The sequence below is a fragment of the Ranitomeya imitator genome, chromosome 1 (assembly GCF_032444005.1).
Source record: "Ranitomeya imitator isolate aRanImi1 chromosome 1, aRanImi1.pri, whole genome shotgun sequence".
Classification (NCBI taxonomy): domain Eukaryota; kingdom Metazoa; phylum Chordata; class Amphibia; order Anura; family Dendrobatidae; genus Ranitomeya; species Ranitomeya imitator.
Window position 1 is genome coordinate 776338476 of NC_091282.1, and position 13529 is coordinate 776352004.

The window sequence follows — 13529 nt, forward strand, 5'->3', positions numbered from 1 at the left end:
CCGCACGTGTGCCACACTGATGTGCTACGTAAGCACACGGACACGGATAATTCCGGAATTATCTGGACGTGTGGGACAGGCCTTAGGAGAAGTCATGGGTGGAGTCCTGACAACCAAAATACACACCAAATACCTGATACCTGGAGCTGCAGCCACGAGAAGATCACGAGTTAGAGAGCCGGGATCCACAGCGCCATACTCTGTGTAATGGCAGGACTTGGAACTACAACTCATATCACATTTCAATGGGAGCTGAGATGCAGTACCCATTAACAGCCACTGCATTGTGTGTGTACATGTGGTACTCTGGGTGACCGCTATACCTCTCCCTTGATCGTGGCTATGCCAGGTGTCGGATCTACCTGGTGTCAGACCCCATGTGATATTAATGACTTATCCTGATAATAGGGTACAGCTTTGTAATATACACCCCATAACTAATCAGCCCCTGTCCTGGCTGACAGGAGGTGCAGGAGAGGGCGCATTGTATGTGTATCCGAGAACATCTTGGTCTATAGTCTCCAGGACCACAGTGCGATGGGCTAGAAACATTATGGGATATACACATTATGGGATGCATATTACAAAGTTGTAGGCTATAGAACATAGAGCAAGTGACCGTCTCACGGCAATTATGGGAAACATTGTATCTCTATGGAAATTACTATTATGACCACAAGCAGAGACTCATTCATCTGTTACTTTACTATAGGAGAAGGCCACCGGGGCCGGAGCAAATCTCTCCAGAATAATTGGATGCACTTGATCCAGCGAGGTCTCCAGGTGAACAGGGGTCTAATGAAGCGATCGCAGACAGGGCGACGTGCGTGGAGGGCCAGGATCCGGCACTGAGGTCCAGAAAACAATTTAAATCAAAATTATTTCTCAATCTGCACGATGAAAAACATTTACTGTAAATCCCAAAACTGGAGAGATGTGCACCTGCGAGCTTGTAATACAAATGTCCAGGGTATTGCCCCAGGTGCACAGAAATGGTACTGTACAGGGCAGATACTGATATATAGAAGAGGTACTGTGCAGTGGCTGTAGGGCAGATACCGATACAGAGAAAAGGTACTGTGCAGTCTCTGTAGGGCAGATACCGATACAGAGAAGAGGTTCTGTGCAGTGTCTGTAGGGCAGATACCGATACAGAGAAGATGTTCTGTGCAGTGTCTGTAGGGCAGATACCGATACAGAGTAGAGGTACTGTGCAGTGTCTGTAGGGCAGATACCGATACAGAGTAGAGGTACTGTGCAGTGTCTGTAGGGCAGATACCGATACAGAGAAGAGGTACTGTGCAGTGTCTGTAGGGCAGATACCGATACAGAGTAGAGGTACTGTGCAGTGTCTGTAGGGCAGATACCGATACAGAGAAGAGGTTCTGTGCAGTGTCTGTAGGGCAGATACCGATACAGAGTAGAGGTACTGTGCAGTGTCTGTAGGGCAGATACCGATACAGAGTAGAGGTACTGTGCAGTGTCTGTAGGGCAGATACCGATACAGAGAACAGGTACTGTGCAGTGTCTGTAGGGCAGATACCGATACAGAGAAGAGGTACTGTGCAGTCTCTGTAGGGCAAAAACCGATACAGAGTAGAGGTTCTGTGCAGTGTCTGTAGGGCAGATACCGATACAGAGTAGAGGTACTGTGCAGTGTCTGTAGGGCAGATACCGATACAGAGAAGAGGTACTGTGCAGTGTCTGTAGGGCAGATACCGATACAGAGTAGAGGTTCTGTGCAGTGTCTGTAGGGCAGATACCGATACAGAGTAGAGGTACTGTGCAGTGTCTGTAGGGCAGATACCGATACAGAGAAGAGGTACTGTGCAGTCTCTGTAGGGCAGATACCGATACAGAGAAGAGGTACTGTGCAGTCTCTGTAGGGCAGATACCGATACAGAGAAGAGGTACTGTGCAGTGTCTGTAGGGCAGATACTGATACAGAGAAGTGGTACTGTGCAGTGTCTGTAGGGCAGATACCGATACAGAGAAGAGGTACTGTGCAGTGTCTGTAGGGCAGATACCGATACAGAGTAGAGGTACTGTGCAGTGTCTGTAGGGCAGATACCGATACAGAGAAGAGGTTCTGTGCAGTGTCTGTAGGGCAGATACCGATACAGAGTAGAGGTACTGTGCAGTGTCTGTAGGGCAGATACCGATACAGAGTAGAGGTACTGTGCAGTGTCTGTAGGGCAGATACCGATACAGAGAACAGGTACTGTGCAGTGTCTGTAGGGCAGATACCGATACAGAGAAGAGGTACTGTGCAGTCTCTGTAGGGCAAAAACCGATACAGAGTAGAGGTTCTGTGCAGTGTCTGTAGGGCAGATACCGATACAGAGTAGAGGTACTGTGCAGTGTCTGTAGGGCAGATACCGATACAGAGAAGAGGTACTGTGCAGTGTCTGTAGGGCAGATACCGATACAGAGTAGAGGTTCTGTGCAGTGTCTGTAGGGCAGATACCGATACAGAGTAGAGGTACTGTGCAGTGTCTGTAGGGCAGATACCGATACAGAGAAGAGGTACTGTGCAGTCTCTGTAGGGCAGATACCGATACAGAGAAGAGGTACTGTGCAGTGTCTGTAGGGCAGATACTGATACAGAGAAGTGGTACTGTGCAGTGTCTGTAGGGCAGATACCGATACAGAGAAGAGGTACTCTGCAGTCTCTGTAGGGCAGATACCGATACAGAGAAGAGGTACTGTGCAGTGTCTGTAGGGCAGATATCGATACAGAGAAGAGGTACTGTGCAGTCTCTGTAGGGCAGATACCGATACAGAGAAGAGGTACTGTGCAGTGTCTGTAGGGCAGATATCGATACAGAGAAGAGGTACTGTGCAGTGTCTGTAGGGCAGATACTGATACAGAGAAGAGGTACTGTGCAGTGTCTGTAGGGCAGATACCGATACAGAGAAGTGGTACTGTGCAGTCTCTGTAGGGCAGATACCGATACATAGAAACAGTACTGTGCAGTGTCTGTAGGGCAGATACTGATACAGAGAAGTGGTACTGTGCAGTGTCTGTAGGGCAGATAACGATACATAGAAGTGGTACTGTGCAGTGTCTGTAGGGCAGATACCAATACAGAGAAGAGGTACTGTGCAATGTCTGGAGAGTGGATACCAATACATAGAGGCAGTAATTTGCAGTGTCTGTAGGGCAGATACCAATGCATATACAGTATAAGTATACAGTGTACGTACATTCAGAGCAGTCGAAACACATAAAAGGTACCGATACGTAGAAGAGGTACTGTGCAGTGTCCACATATACAGATTATAGGAATTATATAAAATACTAGATGGTGGCCCGATTCTAAAGCATCGGCTATTCTAGAATATGCATGTCCACGTGGTATATTGCACAGTCCACGTAGTATATTGCCCAGCCACGTAGTATATTGCCCAGCTACGTAGTATATTGCCCAGCCACGTAGTATATTGCCCAGCCACGTAGTATATTGCCCAGCCATGTAGTATATTGCCCAGCCACGTAGTATATTGCCCAGCCACGTAGTATATTGCCCAGTGACGTAATATATTGGCCAGCCACGTAGTATATTGCCCAGTGACGTAGTATATTGCCCAGTTACGTAGTATATTGCCGAGCTACGTAGTATATTGCACAGCCACGTAGTATATTGCCCAGCGACGTAGTATATTGCCCAGCCACGTAGTATATTGCCCAGTTACGTAGTATATTGCGCAGCCACGTAGTATATTGCCCAGCCACATAATATATTGCCCAGTTACGTAGTATATTGCACAGCCCACGTAGTATATTGCCCAGTGACGTAGTATATTGCCCAGCCACGTAGTATATTGTCCAGTTACGTAGTATATTGCCCAGCCACGTAGTATATTGCCCAGTTACGTAGTATATTGCGCAGCCACGTAGTATATTGCCCAGCCACGTAGTATATTGCCCAGTTACGTAGTATATTGCACAGACCACGTAGTATATTGCCCAGTGACGTAGTATATTGCGCAGCCACGTAGTATATTGCCTAGTTACGAAGTATACAGCACAGAGCCACGTAGTATATTGGCCAGTCACGTAGTATATTGCCCAGCCACGTAGTATATTGCCCAGCTACATAGTATATTGCCCAGCCACGTAGTATATTGCCCAGTCAGGTTTGTCACAGGTGAAAAAATAAAAAATAAACATATAACACCTTTCCGAGGGAGCCCTTGTAGTCCACGGCAGGTTCCGGTCCCAGGGTTGGTATTGGAGCAGGACCTGTGATGACGTCACGGTCACATGACCATGACATCTTGGCAGGTCTTTGTAGCGCAGGCGTGCAGGGCCTGTGATGACGTCGCGGTCACATGACCGTGACGTCATGGCAGGTCCTTCTGCCACCAGAACCTGCAACGGAAGATGGCGGCCGGCGCGAGCTGCAACGGAGGGTGAGTATAGCAGGTTTTTTGGTTTTTTTAAATCATTTTTAACATTACATTTTTTATTATTGATGCCGCATAGGCAGCGTCAATAGTAAAAAGTTGGGGACACACAGGGTTAATAGCAGTGGTAACGGAGTGCGTTACCCGCGGCATAACGTGGTCCGTTACCGCCGGCATTAACCCTGTGTTAGCGCTAACCGGAGGGGTGTACGCGGGCGACAGACACTGACTGCGGTGTCCACATACAGGTCCTTCTCAAAAAATTAGCATATAGTGTTAAATTTCATTATTTACCATAATGTAATGATTACAATTAAACTTTCATATATTATAGATTCATTATCCACCAACTGAAATTTGTCAGGTCTTTTATTGTTTTAATACTGATGATTTTGGCATACAACTCCTGATAACCCAAAAAACCTGTCTCAATAAATTAGCATATTTCACCCATCCAATCAAATAAAAGTGTTTTTTAATAACAAACAAAAAAACCAACAAATAATGATGTTCAGTTATGCACTCAATACTTGGTCGGGAATCCTTTGGCAGAAATGACTGCTTCAATGCGGCGTGGCATGGAGGCAATCAGCCTGTGACACTGCTGAGATGTTATGGAGGCCCAGGATGCTTCAATAGCGGCCTTAAGCTCATCCAGAGTGTTGGGTCTTGCGTCTCTCAACTTTCTCTTCACAATATCCCACAGATTCTCTATGGGGTTCAGGTCAGGAGAGTTGGCAGGCCAATTGAGCACAGTAATACCATGGTCAGTAAACCATTTACCAGTGGTTTTGGCACTGTGAGCAGGTGCCAGGTCGTGCTGAAAAATGAAATCTTCATCTCCATAAAGCATTTCAGCCGATAGAAGCATGAAGTGCTCCAAAATCTCCTGATAGCTAGCTGCATTGACCCTGCCCTTGATGAAACACAGTGGACCAACACCAGCAGCTGACATGGCACCCCACACCATCACTGACTGTGGGTACTTGACACTGGACTTCAGGCATTTTGGCATTTCCTTCTCCCCAGTCTTCCTCCAGACTCTGGCACCTTGATTTCCGAATGACATGCAAAATTTGCTTTCATCAGAAAAAAGTACTTGGGACCACTTAGCAACAGTCCAGTGCTGCTTCTCTGTAGCCCAGGTCAGGCGCCTCTGCCGCTGTTTATGGTTCAAAAGTGGCTTTACCTGGGGAATGCGGCACCTGTAGCCCATTTCCTGCACACGCCTGTGCACGGTGGCTCTGGATGTTTCCACACCAGACTCAGTCCACTGCTTCCTCAGGTTCCCCAAGGTCTGGAATCGGTCCTTCTCCACAATCTTCCTCAGGGTCCGGTCTCCTCTTCTCGTTGTACAGCGTTTTCTGCCACATTGTTTCCTTCCAACAGACTTACCATTGAGGTGCCTTGATACAGCACTCTGGGAACAGCCTATTTGTTGAGAAATTTCTTTCTGGGTCTTACCCTCTTGCTTGAGGGTGTCAATGATGGCCTTCTTGACATCTGTCAGGTCGCTAGTCTTACCCATGATGGGGGTTTTGAGTAATGAACCAGGCAGGGAGTTTATAAAAGCCTCAGGTATCTTTTGCATGTGTTTAGAGTTAATTAGTTGATTCAGAAGATTAGGGTAATAGGTCGTTTAGAGAACCTTTTCTTGATATGCTAATTTATTGAGACAGGTTTTTTGGGTTATCAGGAGTTGTATGCCAAAATCATCAGTATTAAAACAACAAAAGACCTGACAAATTTCAGTTGGTGGATAATGAATCTATAATATATGAAAGTTTAATTGTAATCATTACATTATGGTAAATAATGAAATTTAACACTATATGCTAATTTTTTGAGAAGGACCTGTATACAGATTATAGGAATTATATAAAATACTAGATGGTGGCCCGATTCTAACGCATCGGGTATTCTAGAATATGCATGTCCACGTGGTATATTGCACAGTCCACGTAGTATATTGCCCAGCCATCTAGTATATTGCCCAGCTACGTAGTATATTGCTCAGCCAAGTAGTATATTGCCCAGCTACGTAGTATATTGCCCAGTGACGTAATATATTGGCCAGCCACGTAGTATATTGCCCAGTGACGTAGTATATTGCCCAGTGACGTAGTATATTGGCGAGCTACGTAGTATATTGCACAGCCACGTAGTATATTGCCCAGACACGTAGTATATTGCCCAGTGACGTAGTATATTGCCCAGCCACGTAGTATATTGCCCAGTTATGTAGTATATTGCGCAGCCACGAAGAATATTGCCCAGCCACGTAGTATATTGCCCAGTCACGTAGTATATTGCCCAGTTACGTAGTACATTGCTCAGCCCACGTAGTATATTGCCCAGTGACGTAGTATATTGCCCAGCCACGTAGTATATTGTCCAGTTACGTAGTATATTGCCCAGCCACGTAGTATATTGCCCAGTCACGTAGTATATTGCCGAAGCTACGTAGTATATTGCGCAGCCACGTAGTATATTGCCCAGCCACGTAGTATATTGCCCAGTCATGTAGTATATTGCCCAGTTACGTAGAATGTTGACCAGCCACGTAGTATATTGCACAGCCCATGTAGTATATTGCCCAGTGACGTAGTATATTGCGCAGCCACGTAGTATATTGCCCAGTTACGAAGTATACAGCACAGAGCCACGTAGTATATTGCCCAGCCACGTAGTATATTGCCCAGCCACGTAGTATATTGCCCAGTGACGTAATATATTGGCCAGCCACGTAGTATATTGCCTAGTGACGTAGTATATTGCCCAGTTACGTAGTATATTGCGCAGCCACGTAGTATATTGCACAGCCCACGTAGTATATTGCCCAGTGACGTAGTATATTTCCGAGCTACGTAGTATATTGCACAGCCACGTAGTATATTGCCCAGACGGATGCGAAGTGTGCCAATCCGTCGCAAATGCGTCGTCAATAGAAGTCTATGGGGAAAAAACGCATCCTGCAAGCACTTTTGCAGGATGCGTTTTTTCTGCAAAACGACGCATTGTGACGGATTTACAAAAAACGCTAGTGTGAAAGTACCCTTAATTGTAAAGTGCTGCGGAATTTGTTGGCGCTATATAAATAAAAATTATTATTATTATTATTATGTGTGTGTGTCGAGCCACACCCACTCCACATAGCCACGCCCACTGTGAATAGCAGGCACAGGCAGGCAACATCTAGCTCTGTAGTGTCTAGAATGGAGTTGCTTCTGTGAGACATGAAGTCAATGGAAAGGGAGGATCCTCATGGATAGAGATGTGAGGGGGAAAGTGAGAGATGTCAGGGGGGAAATGAGAGAAGTGAAGTGCTGATGCAGTATGAGGCTGTATATAGAGAAGAGTGAGGCGCTGCAGATGGAGTCTGTGTATAAGGCCACATTCACATGTTCAGTAATTGGTCAGTATTATACCTCAGTATTTATTAGCCAAAACCATAAGTCGGAGAAAAATACAGAAGTGGTGATGTGGTTCTAATAAACTATTCCTCTGATTGTTCTACTCCAAATTTTAGCTTACAAATACATAGGTACAAAATACTGACCAAATAACGGGTGAATTAGGTCTAATACAGGAGGAGATGACACACAGGTATATACTATATACAGGAGGAGATGACACACAGGTATCTATAATATAACGCTGGGAGCGTCACTCTGTCCGAAGCCTTTATAGACTGCGCAGGCACAAGCGCCGGCGCAGTCTGGCCCCCACAGAGTGACGCTCCCAGGAGATCGCGGTATGCGTAAGCACTGAACGCACACCGCGATCTCCACCGGAGAGTCAGGGACCGTGGACGCGCCAGGAGGGAGAGTAAGTATATTCACCTGTCCTCCGTTCCAGCGCTGCGTGCGGCTCCGTCTCCCGGCTCCTCTGCTGTGACAGAGTCCAGTCACAGGCAGAGGAGCTGGAGTGTGTGTTCAAGAAAATGGCGCCGGAAAGCGCGGACTGCGCAGGCGCCGATTCCTGCTGCCGGAATCGGCGCCTGCGCAGTCCGCGCTTTTCGGCGCCATTTTCTTGAAGACACACTCCGGCTCCACTGCAGGTGTGTCTCCAAGAAAATGGCGCCGGAGAGCGCGGACTGCGCAGGTGCCGACTCCTGCTGCCGGAATCGGCGCCTGCGCAGTCCGCGCTTTCCGGCGCCATTTTCTTGAAGACACACCTGCAGTGGAGCCGGACGATAGGTGAGTATGGTATTTATTTTTTTTTATGGCAGCAGCATACGGGGGCATACACACTGGAGCGTCTTATGGGGGGCACATAATACAATAGTGGCGCAGGATGGGAGCAGCACATGACAGAACGGGCGCAGGATGGCAGCAGCACATGACAGAACGGGCGCAGGATGGCAGCAGCGCATGACAGAACGGGCGCAGGATGGCAGCAGCGCATGACAGAACAGGCGCAGGATGGCAGCAGCACATGACAGAACGGACGCAGGATGGCAGCAGCACATGACAGAACGGGCGCAGGATGGCAGCAGTGCATGACAGAACGGGCGCAGGATGGCAGCAGCACATGACAGAACAGGCGCAGGATGGCAGCAGCACATGACAGAACGGGCGCAGGATGGCAGCAGCACATGACAGAACGGGGGCGCAAGATGGGAGCAGCACATGACAGAACGGGCGCAGGATGGCAGCAGCACATGACAGAACGGGCGCAGGATGGCAGCAGCACATGACAGGATGGGGGCGCAGGATGGGAGCAGCACATGACAGAACGGGCGCAGGATGGCAGCAGCGCATGACAGAACGGGCGCAGGATGGCAGCAGCGCATGACAGAACGGGGGCGCAGGATGGCAGCAGCGCATGACAGAACGGGCGCAGGATGGCAGCAGCACATGACAGAACGGGCGCAGGATGGCAGCAGCACATGACAGAACGGGCGCAGGATGGCAGCAGCACATGATGGAGACCATATACCAATATAAATGCTCGCCACCCGGGCGTAGAACGGGTTCAATAGCTAGTATACTATATACAGGAGGAGATGACATACAGGTACTGTATATCAGTGGCGTATCCAGGGGGGGGCAGCCGGGGCATGTGCCCCGGGCGCAGCCAACAAGGGGGCGCCAGCAGGCCACCTGATGCGGTGGTCCAAGGAGGAGGCTCCCCGTCCACGGAATTCTCAAACATGCAGCCCCTGAGGCAAGCATCTGCGGCCCGAGGTGCACGCTAGAAAAGGAGGCGGCACAGAGCTCTGGGACTTTCGCAGCTGCTGGAGACGAGAGCTGCCCACAATGCGTCGCCATGGATACGCAGTGACTTCCGACCCTGTCCAGTGCCCGGAGAATGAGCCGTGCATCGCTAAACAGGAAGTGTGCACTGTGCAGCACCTGGAGCAAAGGATTGCGGGGGCTGGGGGGATGCAGAGCCTGGCTGGAAGGACAAGGTATGGGCTCTAATATACTGCGTGGGCTGCTATATACTACATGGCTGCTATTTATTACGTGGGCTCTGCTGTATACTACGTGGACTGCTATATACTACATGGCTGCTATTTACTACGTAGGCTGCTATATACTACATGGCTTCTATATACTACGTGGGCTGCTATATACTACGTGGGCTGCTATATACTACGTGGGCTGCTGTATACTACGTGGGCTCTGCTATATACTACGTGGGCTCTGCTATATACTACGTGGGCTGTGTTATATACTACGTGGGCTGCTATATACTACGTGGGCTGTGCTGTATACTACTGTGTGGGCTGTGCTGTATACTACTGGGTGGGCTGTGCTGTATACTACTGTGTGGGCTGTGCTGTATATTACTGTGTGCGCTGTGCTGTATACTACTGTTTGGGCTGTCCTATATACTACTATGTGGTCTGTGCTATATACTACTATGTGAGCACTGAAACAATGCCAGGGGGCTGGATGGGTGCAATGTCGTGATTTCTGCCCCCATAATGTGCTCAGATTTCTTCTGCCCCCCCTAATGTCCTGATTTCTGCCCCCATCCCTCCATATGTTCCTCAGATTTCTCCACCACATGCAACTGCACCCGGGAAGGGAGGGGATGGAGGCAGGAATCAGGACATTATGGGGGCAGAAGAAATCTGAGGAGATTATAGGGGGCAGAAATCTGAGGGGGGGGCGCCAAACTGATCTTTTGCCCCGGGTGCAGGAGGAGCTAGATACACCTCTGCTGTATATACTATATACAGGAGGAGATGACACACAGGTATATACTATATACAGGAGGAGATGACTTACAGGTAAATAGTATATACAGGAGAAGTTGACATACAGTTAAGTCCATATATATTTGGACAGAGACAACATTTTTCTAATTTTGGTTATAGACATTACCACAATGAACTTTAAACAAAACAATTCAGATGCCGTTGAAGTTCAGACTTTCAGCTTTCATTTGAGGGTATCCACATTTAAATTGGATGAAATGTTTAGGAGTTTCAGCTCCTTAACATGTGCCACCCTGTTTTTAAGGGACCAAAAGTAATTGGACAGATTCAATAATTTTAAATAAAATGTTCATTTTTAGTACTTGGTTGAAAACCCTTTGTTGGCAATGACTGCCTGAAGTCTTGAACTCATGGACATCACCAGACGCTGTGTTTCCTCCTTTTTGATGCTCTTCCAGGCCTTCACTGCGGTGGTTTTCAGTTGCTGTTTGTTTGTGGGCCTTTCTGTCTGAAGTTTAGTCTTTAACAAGTGAAATGCATGCTCAGTTGGGTTGAGATCAGGTGACTGACTTGCCCATTCCAGAATATTACACTTCTTTGCTTTAATAAACTCCTGGGTTGCTTTGGCTTTATGTTTTGGATCATTGCCCATCTGTAGTATGAAACGGCGACCAATCAGTTTGGCTGCATTTGGCTGGATCTGAGCACACAGTATATCTCTGAATACCTCAGAATTCATTCGGCTGCTTCTGTCCTGTGTCACATCATCAATAAATACTAGTGACCCAGTGCCACTGACAGCCATGCATGCCCAAGCCATCACACTGCCTCCGCCGTGTTTTGCAGATGATGTGATATGCTTTGGATCATGAGCTGTACCATGCCTTCGCAATACTTTTCTCTTTCTATCATTCTGGTAGAGGTTGATCTTGGTTTCATCTCTCCAAAGAATGTTCTTCCAGAACTGTGCTGGCTTTTTTAGATGTTTTTTAGCAAAGTCCAGTCTAGCCTTTTTATTCTTGATGCTTATGAGTGGCTTGCACCGTGCAGTGAACCCTCTGTATTTACTTTCATGCAGTCTTCTCTTTATGATAGATTTGGATATTGATACGCCGACCTCCTGGAGAGTGTTGTTCACTTGGTTGGCTGTTGTGAAGGGGTTTCTCTTCACCATGGAGATTATTCTGCAATCATCCACCACTGTTGTCTTCCGTGGGCGCCCAGGTCTTTTTGCATTGATGAGTTCACCAGTGCTTTCTTTCTTTCTTAGGATGTACCTAACTGTAGATTTTGCCACTCCTAATATTGTAGCAATTACTCGGATGTTTTTTTCTGTTTTCGCAGCTTAAGGATGGCTTGTTTCACCTGCATGGATAACTCCTTTAACCGCATGTTTATTTCACAGCAAAACCTTCCAAATGCAAGCGCCACACGTCAAATCAACTCCAGGCCTTTTATCTGCTTAATTGAGAATGACATAGGGATTACCAAAACCTATCCATGAAATAGCTTTGGAGTCAATTGTCCAATTACTTTTGGTCCCTTTAAAAACAGAGTTGCACATGTCGAGGAGCTGAAACTCCTAAACCCTTCATCCAATTTTAATGTGGATACCCTCAAATGAAAGCTGAAAGTCTGAATTTCAACTGCATCTGAATTGTTTTGTTTAAAATTCATTGTGGTAATGTCATTAACCAAGATTAGAAAAATGTTGTCTCTGTCCAAATATATATGGACTTAACTGTACAGGTCTATACTATATACAGGAGGAGATGACACACAGGTATATACTATATACAGGAGGAGATGACACACAGGTATATACTATATACAGGAGGAGATGACACACAGGTATATACTTTGTACAGGAGGAGATGACACACAGGTATATACTATATACAGGAGGAGATGACATACAGGTACATACTATATACAGGGCAGATGACATACAGGTACATACTATATACAAGGGAGATGACATATTTTACCCCAGTATTTATAAGCTAAATCAATGAGTGGGAGAAAAATACAGAAGTGGTGACGTGTTTCTAATATACTTTTCCTCTGATTGTTTTACTCCAAGTTTTAGCTTATAAATACTGAGGTAAAATACTGACCAAATAACAGGTGAACGAAGTCTAATACAGGAGGAGATGACACCCAGGTATATGCTATATACAGCGGAGGTGACAAACAGGTATATACAGGAGGAGATGACATACAGGTATATACTGTATACAGGAGGCGATGACACACAGGTATATATTATAAACAGAAGGAGATGACATACAGGTATATACAGGTATATACTATATACTGGTGCAGATGACACACAGCTATATACTATCTACAGGAGGAGATGACATACCGGTATATACTATATACAAAGGGAGATGACATACAGGTATATACACTATATACAGACGGAGATAACACACAGCTATATACTATATACAGAAGGAGATGACATACAGGTAAATACTATATACAGGGGAGATGACATATTTTACCTCAGTATTTATAAGCTAAATGAAGGAGTGGGAGAAAAATACAGAAGTGGTGACGTGTTTCTAATATACGTTTCCTCTGATTGTTTTATTCCAAGTTTTAGCTTACAAATACTGAGGTAAAATACTGACCAGACCAAAAAATGGGTGAACGAGGTCTAATAGAGAAGGAGATGACACACAGGTATATACTATATACAGGAGGAGATGACACACAGGTACAGTAAAGACCAAAAGTTTGGACACACCTTCTCATTTAAAGATTTTTCTGTATTTTCATGACTATGAAAATTGTACATTCACACTGAAGGCATCAAAACTATGAATTAACACATGTGGAATATATACTTAACAATATATACTTATAAATATATACTTAACATGTGGAATATATACTTAATAAAAAAGTGTGAAACAACTGAAATTATGTCTTATATTCT